Here is a 17,152-nt window from a genome sequence, read left to right as displayed (position 1 = left end):
AGGTTGAAGACAATGTAATTCCCTGGAAGGTAGGACCTATTAAAGATTTCACTTTCTTTACTACTGGGCTACCCCTCCCCCCACCAATAATCTTTCAAGTACAGATAAAAGGAAAGGATTGATGGGAAGGAAGGAAAGAAGGAAGGAAGGAAGGAAGGAAGGAAGGAAGGAAGGAAGCAAGCAAGCAAGCAAGCAAGCAAGCAAGCTTTTTTGAGAATCTGGAATGCCTTCAAATGCTATAGGCATTTAGGCTTCTCCTCACTGCCTACAATGACATCTCTGCTCCAAGTCTAGAGCATTCTAGTCAGCTTTGGGGATGATCAGGAGAAGAGATAAAGATAGAACAGACAAAGGAAGAAAACAGGGGAAAAAACCCCCACTAGAAACCGGGTAGAATCTTAGATATCCCAGTCTTCCCTTTTATTTAAGATTCTTAAGTTTTCTTTAGGACAAAAAATAAAAAGCTCTTTCTTGAGAATTTCTCTTTCTCTTTTCTTAAAGGAAGTTTACATTTGCAAAGCTTCAGAAGGTAGAAGAGGCGAAAGTTGTAGTCACATCTGCTTCCTGGCTGTTTGCTCAGACTCCTGGTTAAGATCAAAAACAACAGCTTATTGGAAACGAGTTAAGTAAGAAACAAACAAATGGAAAAAAAAAACACCCACACAAAGATTTTAACTGGTAGCCATTTAACTGAAGATATATCCTTGGTAGTGTATAATGTTTGACTTTTTGACTTCTAAATTTGATTCCCAGCAGATCATTAAAGCATATTCTCTTTTGAATTTTTTTATAGATGCTTTTTTGTTTTAACATCACACTAATTACCAGATTTATCACTTCCTACTTCTACCCAGTCAGAAATCTCTTGTAATAAAGATTTTTTTAAAAAAAGTCAGCACAAAAAAACCCAAACCCATATCACCCTTGCCTGACAGTACATGCAATATTTCAAACCCATAAACCTCTACGTTTACTATGAAATATGGAAGGAAGATACCTTTTTCCAAATCTTTTCTCAGTTCATACTTGGATATTATAATTAGTGTTTAATTTTGAATAATATTTAATCCTATCAACTATATCCTTCTAAGCACTCCAACTGTCTTGCAAGCAATTCCACTGTGTTCCTAGGTCTCTCTTTATATATACGAAGGTCCTAGAATAGTGTCTTATCTCTTGGGATTCAGACTCTGCCATTTAGGATCTCATCCCCTAAACTAGCTGCCTCCCTGGAGTTCTTTCTACAAGGGTTTGCAATCCAGCTGTCCCATCTCTGTCAGCTAGTGGGTCATTCTACCCTAGGTCACTATCCCTCAGCTAAATAATTAGTCCTTGCCTGTCGTCATGTACTCCCATGACCATCATTTATCCCAAAGCTTATTCCTAACAAGGCACCTGATCCAGCCTGAAGCTGTCTTCCCTCAGGACTGAGTCTTTGAACATTAGGGTGTGTACACAGCATCTACGTCAGAGCAAGCACAATGAGATTTTGAATCTGTTACATCCTATAGGCTTCTTAAAGGACTCCAGAGCTCATGCCCCCAGGGGGAGCTGCTCATTGCTGCCTTTCCCTTCCTATAATTACTGGGATGGGAAAAGGAGAAATTCCAGCCAGTAGCATCAGGAAGCTGGCTGACATTCAAGTCCAGCTGAAACTTCCTTAGTTGATAAAAAAATCTGGCTGGGTGTCTTGCTTAGAGTGTCATCACAGTCTTTTTTCTTATTCAACACAGCTAGTCTTCAATTTGAAACCTTGATCCAATTTCCCTTATAGTCCAGGCTGATGAATCCTTTGCCTCCCACACTTCCTCTGTCTCCCCATCCCCCCCTTCTTCAGCCCTACTTTAATAGGTCTCTCCTTCCCTACCCATCTTCTTCCCTCTGATTGTCAGTTATTCTCTACAGAGCCTACCTTCTTCCTCTTATTGTCCTTAGTAGGGCTCTCACTGAAGATAGCTCCCTCTATAATTACTGCTGTCTCTTTCCTTCCCTGACTCCCCAAACACCATTACTCATTTTTCCTTTCCCTTTTCTAACAGAAGGCTCCTAGGATGGATCCTGTTTCTCTCTCAAGAAACTTGACCATTGCCAAAGCTCTGCCCTATCTAGCTCTTAAAATCCCCCCCCCCCCCCCCCCCCCCCCCGTTCCCTCACACCTTTGAGTGTCAGCTGTTTTTTTTCCATTTCCTAATGGTTCCTTCAAATCAGATACATGACTTACCTCTGCAGTTCTTCTCTTTATGTGATTTTAACTCAGGGTCATAGAAGCAGCCTGTGCTATTGTTCCATTTAGGCCCTATATCCACCTAGTCTCAATTGGCAGTCTCTCCACCTCCAACTTTGTCTTCTGCTTTAGTTGTGTTTCCATTGCTACCATCAAAGAAATTAAGAAGCTCCTTTCCCAAAATAGGATCTTTAGCCTACTTTACTATTTAGAAGTGCCTTTGGAAATTTTGGCCAAGTGAATGTCTGGCAGGCAATGTCTTATATTCAATCACCAAAATTTATTAAGTACTTAAATTGTGTTAAGTGGTAAAGACACACACACACAGAAGACAGTTCTGACCCTCAAAGAACTCGGGGGCTAATGTGGGAGAGAACAACAACATGCAAACAACTGTATATAAATGAACTGTATTCAAGATAACTTACAGATAATCTACAGAGGGAAAAGTCTAACATAAAGAGGAACTTTTAAATATAGAATTTTAGCTGGACTTGAAGGAAGCCAGAGAAACCAAGAGGGGAAGAAGAGCACTTCAGGCTTAGGAGAAAGTCAATGAAAATTCCTAGAGTTGGGACATGGAATGTTTTGTTCAAGTAACAGAAGGGAGATCAGATTCACTAAATCACAGTAAGTGTGTGTGGGTGGAGTAGGGGGCAGTTTAAGGCATTATAAGACTGGAAAAATAGGTAGGAAAGGTTATGAAGAATTTTGAATGCCAAACAGGATTTTATACTTAATTCTAGAGGTGATAGGAAGCTAATGGAGTTTATTGAGTAGTAGGCAACATGGTTAGACCTGTGCTTTAGGAAGGTCACTTTGATCACTGAATGGAATGCATTAAAATGGGGAGAGACTTGAGGCAGAGAGAATAAGCTTCAGGGTTTTTTTGAGCCTTAATCAATATCAATGCAAGTTGAATGAATGAAGTTTTTAAAAAATTCATTCCTCTGTGACAGAGCCAGGAATAGGTGTAGGTAAACAACAGCCTAGCTTGTATCAATTAGTACAGTGAGGGTCACGTTTGTATGGTGACTTTTAAAAATATATTTTTAATACCAGAAAATTCATTTGTGGTAAATTAAGATGAATGTGTCAGTCATGAAGAATAAAAAACTATAGGCTAGCTATGGTAGAACTAGTAGATAAAAGTACTAGAAGGAGAGTCAGAAGGACTTGGGTTCAAATCTTGCCTTTGACTCCAGACAAGTTATTTAATCTTTATGTGATTCCTTAGGATTTATCTCCCAAATCCTGGTTAGTCACTTTATTTGAATGTGGCTCAGGTAATATCTAAGACCTATCTACTAAGTCACAGTTTGTTTTTGATCTGTATTTGTGGAAAGAGAGCTTACACCTGTAGTTTTTTGATAGTCACAAATTCTTTGGTTAGTCTAATGTCTTTTCCCAGGTTGATGCAGAAGGATAAGGAAACAGTCCTCTGATGTTTTCAGTTGACCCCTTCCTTGGGCCTGAAACTGACTAAATGGTTAATTTTTGATAGTGTCTAAGCTGTGTAGTGTCTTACTGAGGCCAAAAATTAATTAGGTTAATTAAGAACATAAAATACCTGAAGGGAGAAGTGGAAGCTGGTAGTATGGTAAAAAGAACTATGAATTTGGATATCTGGGTTTAAGTTCTAGCTATTTATTCTTGTCCAAGGTTGTTTACCTTTCTCCATTTCCTCGTGTTTAAAATTATGGATTATTTCCATCCATAATTTCTAAGGTGCCTCTCAACTTGCAAATATCACAGTAAGTTTCACCATCTCTTATTTCTCTGTGACTTCTTATTCCATTTCTTGGCCAGCTTTTGCTTGGATTGCCCATGAGAAGATCTGAGGAACCACAAGGAATGAATTAGACAAGGAGTGAGAGTGACAATAAAGGAAAAGGAAAAAAAATAAAAAAAAGGAAAAGGAAAAAAGTGATCAAAGTCTTATAATTTGTAAGTGATTTGGATAATATCAGGAGAATTCACTGAGGGGTTATTGGACAAAAGTAGGTGTTGCTATGTTATTATAATAATTGTTACTCATCTTTATTTAATAACCAAGAGCCATGGCTACCATAAATATAAAGCAGATGAATTTGGACACATTGGGAATTTCCTTTGATGGGAGTAGGTTTCTGACCCTCTCACCCAACAAGTTTGCAGACATTGATTTGTCTGAAGTTTATCAGTAGCCATTACCTCTTCATGATGATAGAATCATGTTTCCAGTAATTCTAGAATACCCAAAAGGTTCTGGAGGATTCCTCTAACTTTCTGACTTCAGAGTTAGTGAGGTATAGGGTTAGAAAATTGCCAGAAAGTCAAGAAGACCTGGGTTCAAGTCATACTCTGACAAATATGTCATTATGACCTGGGAAAGTTGCAGCTTCTTGGTGTTTTAGACAACTCTCCAAGACTACATTTCAGAATGTTTTAAACTTCATTGGTAGAGGGAATTTCTTACCTGTCAACTTAGACCCATTCCTATCACTTTCTGCTTTGATATTATCTTCATGTGAGCATTTGGAAAAATAAAATAAATGATTTTTAATAATAATTAGCATTTATGTTACATTTCATATTTTTAAAAAATCATATATATTATTTCATTTGATCCTAACCATAACCTTATTAGGTAGGTGCTATCTTACCATTCCCATTTCATGACAGGGAGCAAAAGGTTGTAACTTGTTCAGGTTCTTACAGCTATTAAATTTCCTGGACAATTCTTCCTGAATCCAAATCTTAGCATATGATTGATTGTATATAATGCCAAATTTATTTGGTTATTCATTATTGCAACATGTTACCTAATTTGAAGTTAGGTGACTATTTTCATTATGTTAGTATCTCTGTTGTTTTCAGTTAAAAAAAATATTGAATATGGTTTAAAGGAAAGCTCATGTACAGCAACCACTCTGTGGTACAAAGAAGGTGAGTTTTGAATCTAAGACTATCCAAGATAATTTAGCCTAGAAGTACTCATCTCCTTTTATTGCAGGTGATTCATTCTTCACCTTTTGATGGCTGGTGAGTCACTGGAGAATCCATCAAAAGTCTGATCTCTGGAGAACATTGCTATCTTAGAACATACTCTGAAGAAATTGGGAGAGCTGTGCCTTTCCTTTGGAAAAGTGGTTAGACTCAGATAATAATATCAGGAGATATTAGACTTGGATAATATCAGGAGAATTCAGAAAACAGGTCTGAGTCACTGGAATTGCTTCCACTTAGCCTCTTGTCCTAAGTTCACTCGCAACACATCTCTTTGAGTTGTAATTGTCTGGTAGGAAAGAAGAAGCAGCTGAAGAGAGAGGATGTGGTTACTGTGCAAGACACTAGTCTGTTATAAGAACAAAAAAAAGATTGCAAAACATTTTCATATACCAAGTTACCATATTTAAAAGCTTTTTAAACAACTTTGAGTAAAAAAATATGTTTTTCTGTGTGTTACTGTATGGAATAGAACTCTAGTCAACCATAAACTTCTGGGGTTCAAGATTTTTTTGGAATGAATTTCTTGGTTTACAACATGCTAGTTATCTTGCCTTGCCTAACCACTAAGTCAAGTAAGACTATGGGATCACTGCCATTACACAAGTTTACACATTTTAAAAATTCATTCACAATATTTCAACAGAGATGAAAATTTTCATAGTTAGAGCAAGGATTATTAAGGTACTTTTCAAAATCAGCGAATTTTGTTTTATCATTCGGAAATACTAAATTAAAATCCAAACCATTTTCTCCTCTGTATATTTGTTTACTGACAAATGCATATGAATGTTTTGTGATAGATTTTATTTGTAATTCTCAGTGTTCATAGTTCTCTGAAAAGACATTTAAAGTCTCATCTTCCCTCTCCTGGCTGCTCATAACACCTACACCAACAAAAGTTTAGGATGGTTAAACGACTTGAGTTTTTCTTGATTCTTCTGAATTGTACTCCATCCCCTTCTTTGCAAAATCAATACGGAAACTATTACAATACAAATTACTGCTGGTGGCTTATCTGTTTCAAGAAAGGTCAGAAGTTGTGTATGGCAAAGCCTTTAATTGATGCTTCATGTCTCTCATTCCATCCCAATCCTATTTAGCCAGTAGGAATAGGTACTTGAGAACCAATTGGGAAACCCTTTCCTGGTACTTCTGACCATCTGAACATCACTACAAATTTATCTTCAATAAAACACACAAAACTATAATCTAGGCATTAGGAATCTTTCACAAAGGAATGACCATATTGAACTATTTCATGGAGGACTAATTGTTTTTCTAATACATAAGCTGAAAATATACAAAGGTTATAGGTTTCAGAAAGGAGAAAACAGAGTTAGATATAAAAAGAAGATGCCTCTTCTAAATTACTTTTGCATTAGGATCAGTGGCAAATACCTATAGACCTTCCTGCAAGGGAGCTCCAGAGTTCTGAGTTTCAGTGGGGCTAAAAGTCAATCAGAAGTTTCCATTAAGTGCAATATCAGCTTGGTTATCCCCTAGGAGCAAGATAAACAAAGAAGGACAGACTGACTTAGGTTAGAAAAAAATGGAACAAATAAAATGCTTCTGGGCCAATCATTATTGGAATTAGGCATTTGAATGACCTCTGTACTTCTACTCTAGGAAAAATAGAGAAGGCCTAGTCTCAAGAAAAATAAAACCAAGATTTTGTGAGACTGTAAAATTTCTCTTCATTTATATGTAAACTCCCATTCTCAAAATAATTTGGTTATATCCCCACCTCTTGTATTAGGTAAATAAATTCTAAAACTATTGCTAGCTTCCTAACACTGAGTCCTATATAAATATGTGCACATACATATATATGTGTACACACATTCACAGAGATACTCTCTCACACACATTTATTGCTCTTGATAAAAGCTTTTGAGATTAGGTAAATCTGCTACTTGATAGAAATATCAGAAACTTAAATAAAAGCTAATAAATTGAGACAAATTTGTACATGAAATGGGATTACTAAAATAAAATAAAAATAGCCAGGAATATAGTGGGAAGGGTAAAGAATGTTCAGAATGACTCTATCTAGAATACAAGCTCATTGTAAATAGGGATCATTTCATTCTTTTTTTTTTTCAACTTGTATTCCCTGTCCCTAGCATGATGTCTGGCACATAATGGATGTTTAATAACTACCTGTTGATTAATTAATTCATCCACCAGTTCATCACAGTTCCACGAGAAAAAGATATTTACACAAATGGATAGGTATTAGATGGAAGATTATTACAACACTGGAAAAAAAAATCTAGAGATTAGTAGCAGGATCATACTGAGTGGGAAAAATGAGTGAGTGAGTGAATGAATGAATGAGTGAATAAATAAAAACATTCATTAAAAGCTTCTCATGTGCCAAATACTGCTCTTAGAACTGGGGATACAAAAGTCTCGAGGCTATTCCCTGAAGAAGACCTGCCATCTCTTGGTTCTGGGCATTTTCTCTATTTTCTGAGTATAGAATTCTTTCTCCCAACTCCACCTCCTGACTTGGCTTCCTTTAAGTCCCAATTAAAGAATTAAAGTCTCTCTCTCTCTCTCTCTCTCTCTCTCTCTTTAGTTTTTTTGCAAGGCAAATGGGATTAAGTGGCTTGCTCACATAGCTAGGTAATTATTAAGTGTCTGAGACCAGATCTGAACCCAGGTACTCCTGATTCCAAGGGTGGTGCTTTATCTACTATGCCACCTAGCCACACCTAAAGTCTCATTTTTATAGAATGCCTTTCCCAACCCTTTTTAATTCTAATGCCTTCCTTCTGTTATTTCCCTTTTATCTTGTATACAACTTGTTTTATGTATTTGTTTGTATGTTGTCTTCCCTCATTAGATTTCAAGCTCCTTGAGGTCAGGAACTGTCTTTTGCCTCTTTTTTGCATCCCCAACACTTATCATAGGGACTAGCACATAGCAAGTGCTTAAACATATTTATTGATTAATTGGAATGCAAAAGCAATATAGTCCTAGTTTTGAAGGAATTTGTATTTCGATAGAGGGACATGCAAGAAACACATAGGGAAGCTGTGATCAGGGAGAATATTTTGGTTTAGGAAGTCACAAGCATGGAGAGTGAAGCATATTCTAGAAGAAATGTTAGAATTGATTTGATTAGAATTCTCAGATAAGGTATAGTGGAAGTTGTAAACATGTGGGTAACAGGGAAGATAGCTGAAGGTAATCAGGAAGCATGAGGAGCTGGGCTCTGTGGTTGGTTAAACATAGTAGACTATATGAGTTTGTGTTCACTAACCCACCTAGTAACAAAGTTAAACCCCAATGTAGGAGTTCTGAAACAGTTTAAGGATCTCAGAACATGATTTGCAGAGTAGTTTGGAAGATGTGATGACAAAGTACATTGAGAAAGGTAACTTTGCATGAATTTCTGGAAAGGCTCCAAAAATTAGGCTAAGTTGCAGAACAACAGACTGCAACTCTATGTCAGGTGGTGGTATCTTTGCTTGAAGAAAAGTTTGATTCATGATTGGGAAGATCACTGATTCTGAGATATGGGAAGAACACCTTGAGGGAGACTTTTAAACTAAGGTGACTTGAAGTTGTAGGAATCCCTTTGCCCCCTCAGTCTACCATTATTGATCATCCAGCTTGTTTAAACCTAAATGGAGTTGGGCACTGACCAGTCAGTGAATATGCAGTGCAAAGGAGTAAATAAACTAGTAAGGATATTCCTATGGATAAAAATTATAGATACATTTTAAGATCTGCACAGGCCGAAAATATACTGAAGAAGGGAGTTAAGGTATTCCTAGTGGATCAAGAAATTTCATAGCTAATTTAAGAACCTATACACCTCTATTTGAGGGAATATATATCTTGGCAAGGGAATGGATGAATGTTCCCCATTTCTACGTGTTATCATACACTGGGGCAAGGGAAATGATCAAATATTTAAGGGTACTAGCACAAAACAGATAGTGACTCTGATAGACTCCAATAGGCACAAAGATCCTTTGTTTGGTTGGAAGCCAACTGAAGAACTTATCCTTGAACCATATATTACAACTTGTAATAGTCTTCCAGGTTTCAAAAAGACTTGCCTTCAAATCTGGCCTCAGACAGTTATTAGTTGGGTCACTTAACCTTGTTTGCCTTAGTTTCCTCAGCTATAAAATGATCAAGAAAAGGAAATAGCAAACCACTTTGTATCCTTGCCCAGAAAATTCCGAATGGGATCAAGAAGAGTTGGAGACTTAAATTACTGATCAACAAGACAAGACTTACCTATTTTTGAATGTATTATAATAATAAATATAATAAGTAATTTGACACAATTTCCATATTAATTTCTAGATGCAGAATATTAGAATTGTCCTGATTAGCTGAGCAAAGTAGAAATAAAAAACTCCATTTCCCTCTAAAATGAGGAAGTAATATCAGGAGTGATATTGTTTTCCAGAATAAAAAAAATAGCAATAGTCATTCAGAAATGGACACTTTTCACCCTCCAACTAATGTGCTGTTTAGAAGAAAAGGACAGCAAATATCTCAAGAATCTGAATTGAAAAATGGCTTATAATGCTATAAATATGCCAAAGATGAAATCTGAGAGGTAGTGCATATTTATACCCATTTATCATCTGTAGTCAATGATGATAGATCTGAAGTTGCTTGGTCTGAAAGGTAGTTGATCTGGAGTTTGGTAATCAAGATGGGCTGTGGTTGTGATAATGGAGATGGAGAGTTATAAGGCATGATTCTCTTAGTGGATATTCGCTGATTAGAAATACCACTTGAATTAAAATCAATTCAATAAGCATTTATTCAGTTCCAATCAATACAGCTTCTGCCCTTTAGGAGTTTCCATTGCCAGGGGGGCAAACAACCTGCACCCAGATAATGAAATGCAAAGTAGAGTGGTAGAGAATGGTCCTGTGATTTCACTGGTAATCGGACTTCCCAAGTGAGATAGTTTCCTTTCCCAATGTGGGTTGGAACTTTTACTAAAACTTGAGTCTTTTTTTAAATTGATATTTTGTTTTATTTTCCTATTACATGTTATGAAAATTTTTCAGCATTTATCCACACGCATATGCATATTTTTAAGTTACCTAATTTCCTTCCACCCTCTTTTCCCACCCCCCCTCCCCTCAGCAGCAGTCAGGTGGATATTGTCCATACACATTTGAATTTAACATATTCACAGATTAGTCATTTTTGGTATGAGAAATTAGGATTAAGGGAAAAGAAAGATAACTATGGGATAGGAAATAAATACATAAGAGAAATTTTTTAAAAGTGGATGTAGTGTTCATTCAGATTCTGAAGGGTTTTTTTTTTTTTTTTTTTTGGTTTTGTACAACTTAGAGTCTTAAGAGAGTTGTCTAGAACAAGGCTGTCCAACCTTAGGTTATTTTAGGACTGCATTAAAATAAAGTAACTATTCAAGGGTTGCACCCAGAATAAAAAGTACAGTCTATGTTCAGCAGATGTAGTGCTATGTGAGGGTTCTGGGGCCAAAGTTCTTAGATATAAAAGGTTGCCTCATAACTTCTTAGAAAGTGGGGAAACACGGATCATCAATATGACAAGTGAAGTTGCAAAGCACAAAAGCAAACAAAACAACACAACATATTGACTAGTCTGCATCTACAGACTGACGCATCTCACAGATCGATGCATCTCACAGATCGATTGAAAATTTCCTGCTATGTGTTCTATCCTAAAACTACTTAAAAACACCAAAGAAAATTAACATCAATGAGATTATTTATTAGTGATATGCATTTCATGCAAATTATTACTTTTTTTTCTTGTGAAAATTAAAACCTGCAGTGAGTCGCATAAAATCACACTGTGGACAGCCCTGGTCTAGAACATCGAGAGTTAGATGATTTATCTAGGATTAAAATAGTGTATTTCAGAGAGACAGGACTTGACTGAAGCCCTTCCTGGCCTCAAGGCCAACTCTAGTCACTAAGCCAAGTTGATTCTTTAAATACAAAATTAGTACAAAGTAAATTGTTTTTTGTTGTTTTTTTTTTTTTGGTAGGGAGAGCATTAACAACACGGGTGGTGATGGGTGATCAAGAAAGGACTCATATAGGAGGTAGCACTTGAGATGAGGCTTGAAAGAGCTGGGATTATCAAGAATCAATGTAAGGATAGAGATTGTGCTAGGCATTACAGCATGTGCAAAGGCATGAAAAGTAAAAGATAGAATGTCAAGTACCCAGAACTGGCAAATAAGCTGATTTGGCTAGGATGCAGAATGTTTGAAAGGTAATAATGTGAAAGTCATCTGGAAAGATCCATGGGAACCAGACTGCTTGTGTTTTTCCCTAGAGGCTCTAGGGAACCAGTGGTTGTTTGCTATCTGAGGTGGAACTGATTTGGTTAGACCTCTGTTTAAGCAATATACATTTTACTGATATATGAATAATGAATTAAATGTGGGAAAGATCGGACGTTATTGTGATAGCATAGAAAAGAGGTGATGAGAGCCTGAAATAGAGGGGTGGCTGTATGAGTTGAGAATGGAGATGAATATGAGAGATGTAAAGATAAAATGAAAAAAAACCTGCCTTATTTGATCCAAACTGATTGGATTTAGGAGTAAGGTGAAGTGAAGAGTTGAGGAGAACTGGGTGATTGGAAAGATGTGGTTTGGAAGAATGATTTAGAATGAGTTCCATCCTATATACGTTGCATAATGGCATATAGCATATGGCATATTCAGATATGGATGTCCAGCAGACATTTGGTGAAGTACTGGAGATCAGTAGAAAGGTGAAGTTGAAATCAATAGATTTAGGAATTATCAAAAGAGGAAAAAATAATTGTATGTATATGAGCTAATAAGATAATTATGAATTCATCTCAGGAGAGAATGTATGAGAGAATAGGACTCAGGATAGGGTATATCTATACAAAATGGGAAGGATATTGTGAAAGATATAACAAAAGAGGCTGAGAAGGAGTGGTGAGATGGAATTGAATGAATATAGAGAAGAGCCATGAAAACATAAGGAGGAGAGTATCCAAGAGGGAAAAAACATTGCCCACAGTGTCAAGTATTGTAGAAAGTTTTAGAAATATGAGAAGTGATAAAGGCTACCATATTTTACAATTGAAACATTGTTGAGGAATTTCACACAGTAAGGGCTTTGGGGCCAAAGTTCTTAGATATAAATGGTTGCCTCAAAACTTAGAAAATGGGAGAACACATGTCATCAAAACAACAGGTGAATAGCTGTTTTTTGATTGAACTTGACATTATTCCCTACTTTTTTCTATATTCCTCCAGTCTCTGAAAAAAAAAAAGGAGAATCTTTTTCCCAGGAGCAATTGCTTTACATGATCTGATGACCTCCCCTTTTCCCTGAAGATTGCAGCCTCAATCATTTCCCTGTTGAATCTTCAACCTCTTTCTGTCAACTGATTCCTTCCTTGATGAATTCAAACATGACTTCTCTTCAAGCTATCATCCTATACCTTTTCTCTCTTTCTTAATCAAACTCCTTGAAAAGGCTTTCTATATAAGCTTTTTTACTTTCTCTTCTCACTCCTACTACTATTTTTTTTTTAGTTTTTTTTTCTTTTGCAAGGCAATGGGGTTAAGTGGCTTGCCCAAGGCCACACAGCTAAGTAATTAAGTGTCTGAGATCGCATTTGAACTCAGGTACTCCTGACTCCAGGGCCGGTGCTGCACCACCTAGCGGTCCTCTCTTCTCACTCCTCAACCTTTGCAATTTGTCTTCCCATCTTACCACTTAACTAGTAACTATTCTCTACAAAATTACTAATGATCTCATCCAAAAGTCTTTTCTCAGTCCTATTCTTTCTTGGCCTATCTCCTGCATTTGACACAATTATTCATTTTCTCTTTTTGGAAACTCTTTTCTCTCTCTATATGACACCACTCTCCTGGTTTGCCTCCTGCCTTCTTGATTGCTGTTTCAGATTCTTTTTCAGGTACATTATCCATATCCTAATCTCTAAGGTTAATATTTCCTAAGGATCTGTTCTTAGATCTTCTTCTCCTCTTTAGGTAACCTCAGTTCCAGTGGATTTAACTATTATCTCTAAGCAGATAATTCTTATTTCTATGTTTCTATCCCCAGTTTTTCTCCAAAGCTTTAATCCCTGATCACCAAATGCCTATTGGTCATTTTAGATCAGATATCCCAGAGATATCTTGTTCTCAACATGTTCAAAATAGAATTCACCATTTTTTTCTCCTCTTCTCTCCCCCTCAAAAAACCCCCTCTTCTACCAAAATTATCTATTTCTACCAAAGGTACCACCATCCCATCTAGTATCCCTTGTTCATAATCTCCACTCACCTCTTCACTCTTCCACACATCCAATAAATTGCCCAATCTGGCCATTTCTACCTTCTTAACATCTGATTGTTTCTCTCAGTTCACACAACCTCCACCTCTTTGGTCACCAATCTTTCTTAGATTTTTGACAGTATCTCTTAGGGGCGGCTAGGTGGCGTAGTGGATAAAGCACTGGCCTTGGAATCAGGAGTACCTGGGTTCAAATCCAGTCTCAGACACTTAATAATTACCTAGCTGTGTGGCCTTGGGCAAGCCACTTGACCCCATTGCCTTGCAAAAAAAAAACCCTAAAAAAAAAAAAGAAAGTATCTCTTAATTGGTCTCCTGTCTTCAAGTTCTTCACCATTCCAGTTCATCCTATATGCTATTGCCAAGTCAAGTAAAGCCAAAAAGCATTTCTTAATCACCTACTAGATTTCAAGTGCTATGAAAGTGCTGGGGGTTCAATGAAAGGTAAAAATAGTTCCTGACCTCAAGGTAGACATCATATAAACAATGATGTACAGGAGAGATTAGATTTTATATATACATATATATATATATATATATATGTATGCAATATATATATATATATATATATATACTAAAATTGTTATATATACATAAATGTATATATTTGTATATAAACGTATATATGTGTGTGTGTGAATTATACTCTGCTAAAGAAGGAATTAAATTAAAAAGAATCTGGAAAGGCTTCTTACAGAAGGTTGTCCTTCATCTTGAGACTTGAAGGAAGTCAGGGAAGACAGGAAACAGAGATGAGGAAAGTGAGAGAATTCTGAGTGTGGGTGAGAATCACTAAAAATATCTTGAGCTGGTGATGCTGTATCTTTGGAGAGAAACAGTCAGGAAATCAGTGACACTGGATTTTAGAGTACATGTAGGGGAGTGAGTTAGTAAGAAGTCTGGAAAGGTAGGAAGGGGCCAGGTTGTGAAGTCAAACAGGATTTTTATTTTGATCTTGGAGATGATAGGTAGTTTATTGAATGGGAGAGGGTGAGGTGATAGTTTCAAACCTGCACTTTAGAATGATCAAATTGACAACTGACTGGTGGATAGACAGGATTGGAGAGAGACTTAAGACAGAGAGAGTAACCAGAAGGTTCAGGTATAAAGTGGTGAGGAGAGCTCTGTTAGAGGTGAGATTGGGACTTAACTGTGAGATACAAAATTAATCTTCCTCAAGTGAAGATTCGACTATGGGATTCCCTATTCTGTCAATTCCAATGGCGTCCCATTGCCTCTAAAATAAAATAAAAACTTCTTTGTTTAACTTTAAAAATTCTTTACAACATGGCTGCAAACTATCTTCCAAGTCTCCTTGGACATTACTCCCTCTCCAACATTTTGTGATCCAGACAAATTTGACTTCTTTACATCCCTCATCTTTGTGCCTACAACCCTCGAATGAATTCCTTCTTTCCCTCTACCTCAGAGGTAACTCAAGCATCATTTTCTGAATGAAGTTTTTCCTGATCCACTGTCTTCAATGAGTAATCTGCTTCCTTCCATAGTATCTATCTTGAATTGAACTACTTTATATATACTTGTATATATTTGCATTTGAAAATTTGAATTTGCAGCCAAATCCAGAACATTTTGCTTGAGACTCTTGTAATAGGTTTCAGATGCTGACTCCATGCCTGCCTGAGGGACAGAACTGATTTAAAAGTTTTGGGGAGGAAAAGTATTCCTTCATCTTCAAGAAAGAATACATAGGATACCATACACTTTAGGGGACTAACTCCAGACAAGTGGAGAGAGAGTCTGATTTTCAAAGCTGAAATTATAAATGGGGGTGGGGAATAATGTTCCTCACCATATCTCTGATTTCCAGCCTGCTTCTTTAGAGACTTTGGGAAATTTTCTTTTGGGTGAGATTTCATCTATTCCTATCTAAAAACTCTTTCATTTTTTTTATATTTTCTAATATATTCTATTGTGTATAATATCTCTGATTTCTCTTTGTTAGCTATTTAGACAAATGTGTTCCCTAATTATTGGGAATAGTCTTTGATCTAATCCATGTTGGGAAAGGAGGAAGGGAAGGGAGAGGAGGAAGTCATCAGGTCACCTTAATAATTATCATGACAATGATCTTTTGTTTTAAATCTATTGTGCTACTATACCGGCAATTTTGGGGGAGGGGGGATGTCCCTTTTGGAGAGAGGAAAAAGAATTGCTCCAGCCTTGGAGTGTTGTGAGGGCTTGTATGTCCCTAAATCTCCCAACTTCTCCAGAGACAAAGAACCTCTCCTCAGAGGCAGTCCAGAGTTCAGATCATATCTATATATACTTCCTCATGAGCCTTGTGTGTCTATTTAAATAGTCCTTGTGTCTATGGTACTTATCTTACATGAACAATGCATACCTTTATATTTAGCAAGTGGTTAGGTGGCATAGTAGATAGATTTCAAATCCTTCTTCAAACATTTAGTAGCTATGTAACCCTGGGCAAGTCAAATGGTTACTGTTTGCCTCAGTTTCGTCACCTATGATATGGGGATAGTAATAGTACCTACCTTCCAGGGTAGCTGTGATGTGAGGATCAAATAAGATAATAATTATAAAGCACTTAGCATAGTGCTTTATAATTAGAATTATATAAATGTTAATTATTGTTGTTATATTAATTGACTTAATATTTGTGATGAAGATGTTTCTATATATTTATAAGAATGTAAGCTTGTATAGGATGTAAGCTTTTGCATATAAAGATTATTTCATTCTTTGAACTCATATACTCAGTGCTTTGCAAATAGTACATATTAAATAAATATGGTAGACTTTGGAAAAAAATGTTTGTCAAGGAATGGTGTTGGAACAAGATTGCAAGGGGATGGGGAAAGGTTGGTGAGGAAATAAAGAACTTGGATATAGAAAGTTTTTTCTAGGATTTTGTCTGAGAATAGCAGATATGGGATGATAACTTGAGATGACAAGGTTAACTGAGGTGGGAGAGTTTTTAGAGGTGAAGATTCAAACGTGGTTTGTAGGCAGAAGGGAAGGAGCCAATGGATAAAAAAAAGGAGATTAAGGGATGATCAAAGGACTGAAGTTGCTGGAGGAGTTTGAAAGGAACAAGATGAAGGGCACAAGTAGAAATCTTTGGAGAAGGAGAACCTCTTTTAGCAAGACATAGTCTTTTTCATGCCCCCAAAATATAACATCATTGAATAAAAACACAATAAAACTATAAGAAGCTACCAAAGAACACTTTTAGGATCCCTGGCCCTCCTAAGCTGATTCTATATGATAAGCAGACATGGAAGGATATGCATATCCTATAGAGCATGAGATTCCATTCAGCAGATCTTTATTCTAATGTATCTACCTGAATCAACTGCCAGCTCATACAACTTGTTTTAAACCTAGATTTGTCAAAATCTTAGGAAAAAAGTAACTTGTCTCTTGATGGGAGATTAATTTCTTAAAGTCACCAATGAAAGGAGTACAGAATTGCTTTAACTGGGCTTGATATTTAGTACTGCATTTTGCATTCCCAAGTTGCTGAATTATTACAGAAAAACCTTTAGGGAGCTAACTTGAGTACCTGATAAATTACCATGGAATTCCATAGTCAATAGCTTCTGATCCAGGATCCTACTTTGACACT

The sequence above is a fragment of the Macrotis lagotis genome, chromosome X, assembly GCF_037893015.1.
Source record: "Macrotis lagotis isolate mMagLag1 chromosome X, bilby.v1.9.chrom.fasta, whole genome shotgun sequence".
In the NCBI taxonomy this organism is placed as follows: Eukaryota; Metazoa; Chordata; class Mammalia; order Peramelemorphia; family Peramelidae; genus Macrotis; species Macrotis lagotis.
Note: the sequence above shows the minus strand (reverse complement) of the source record.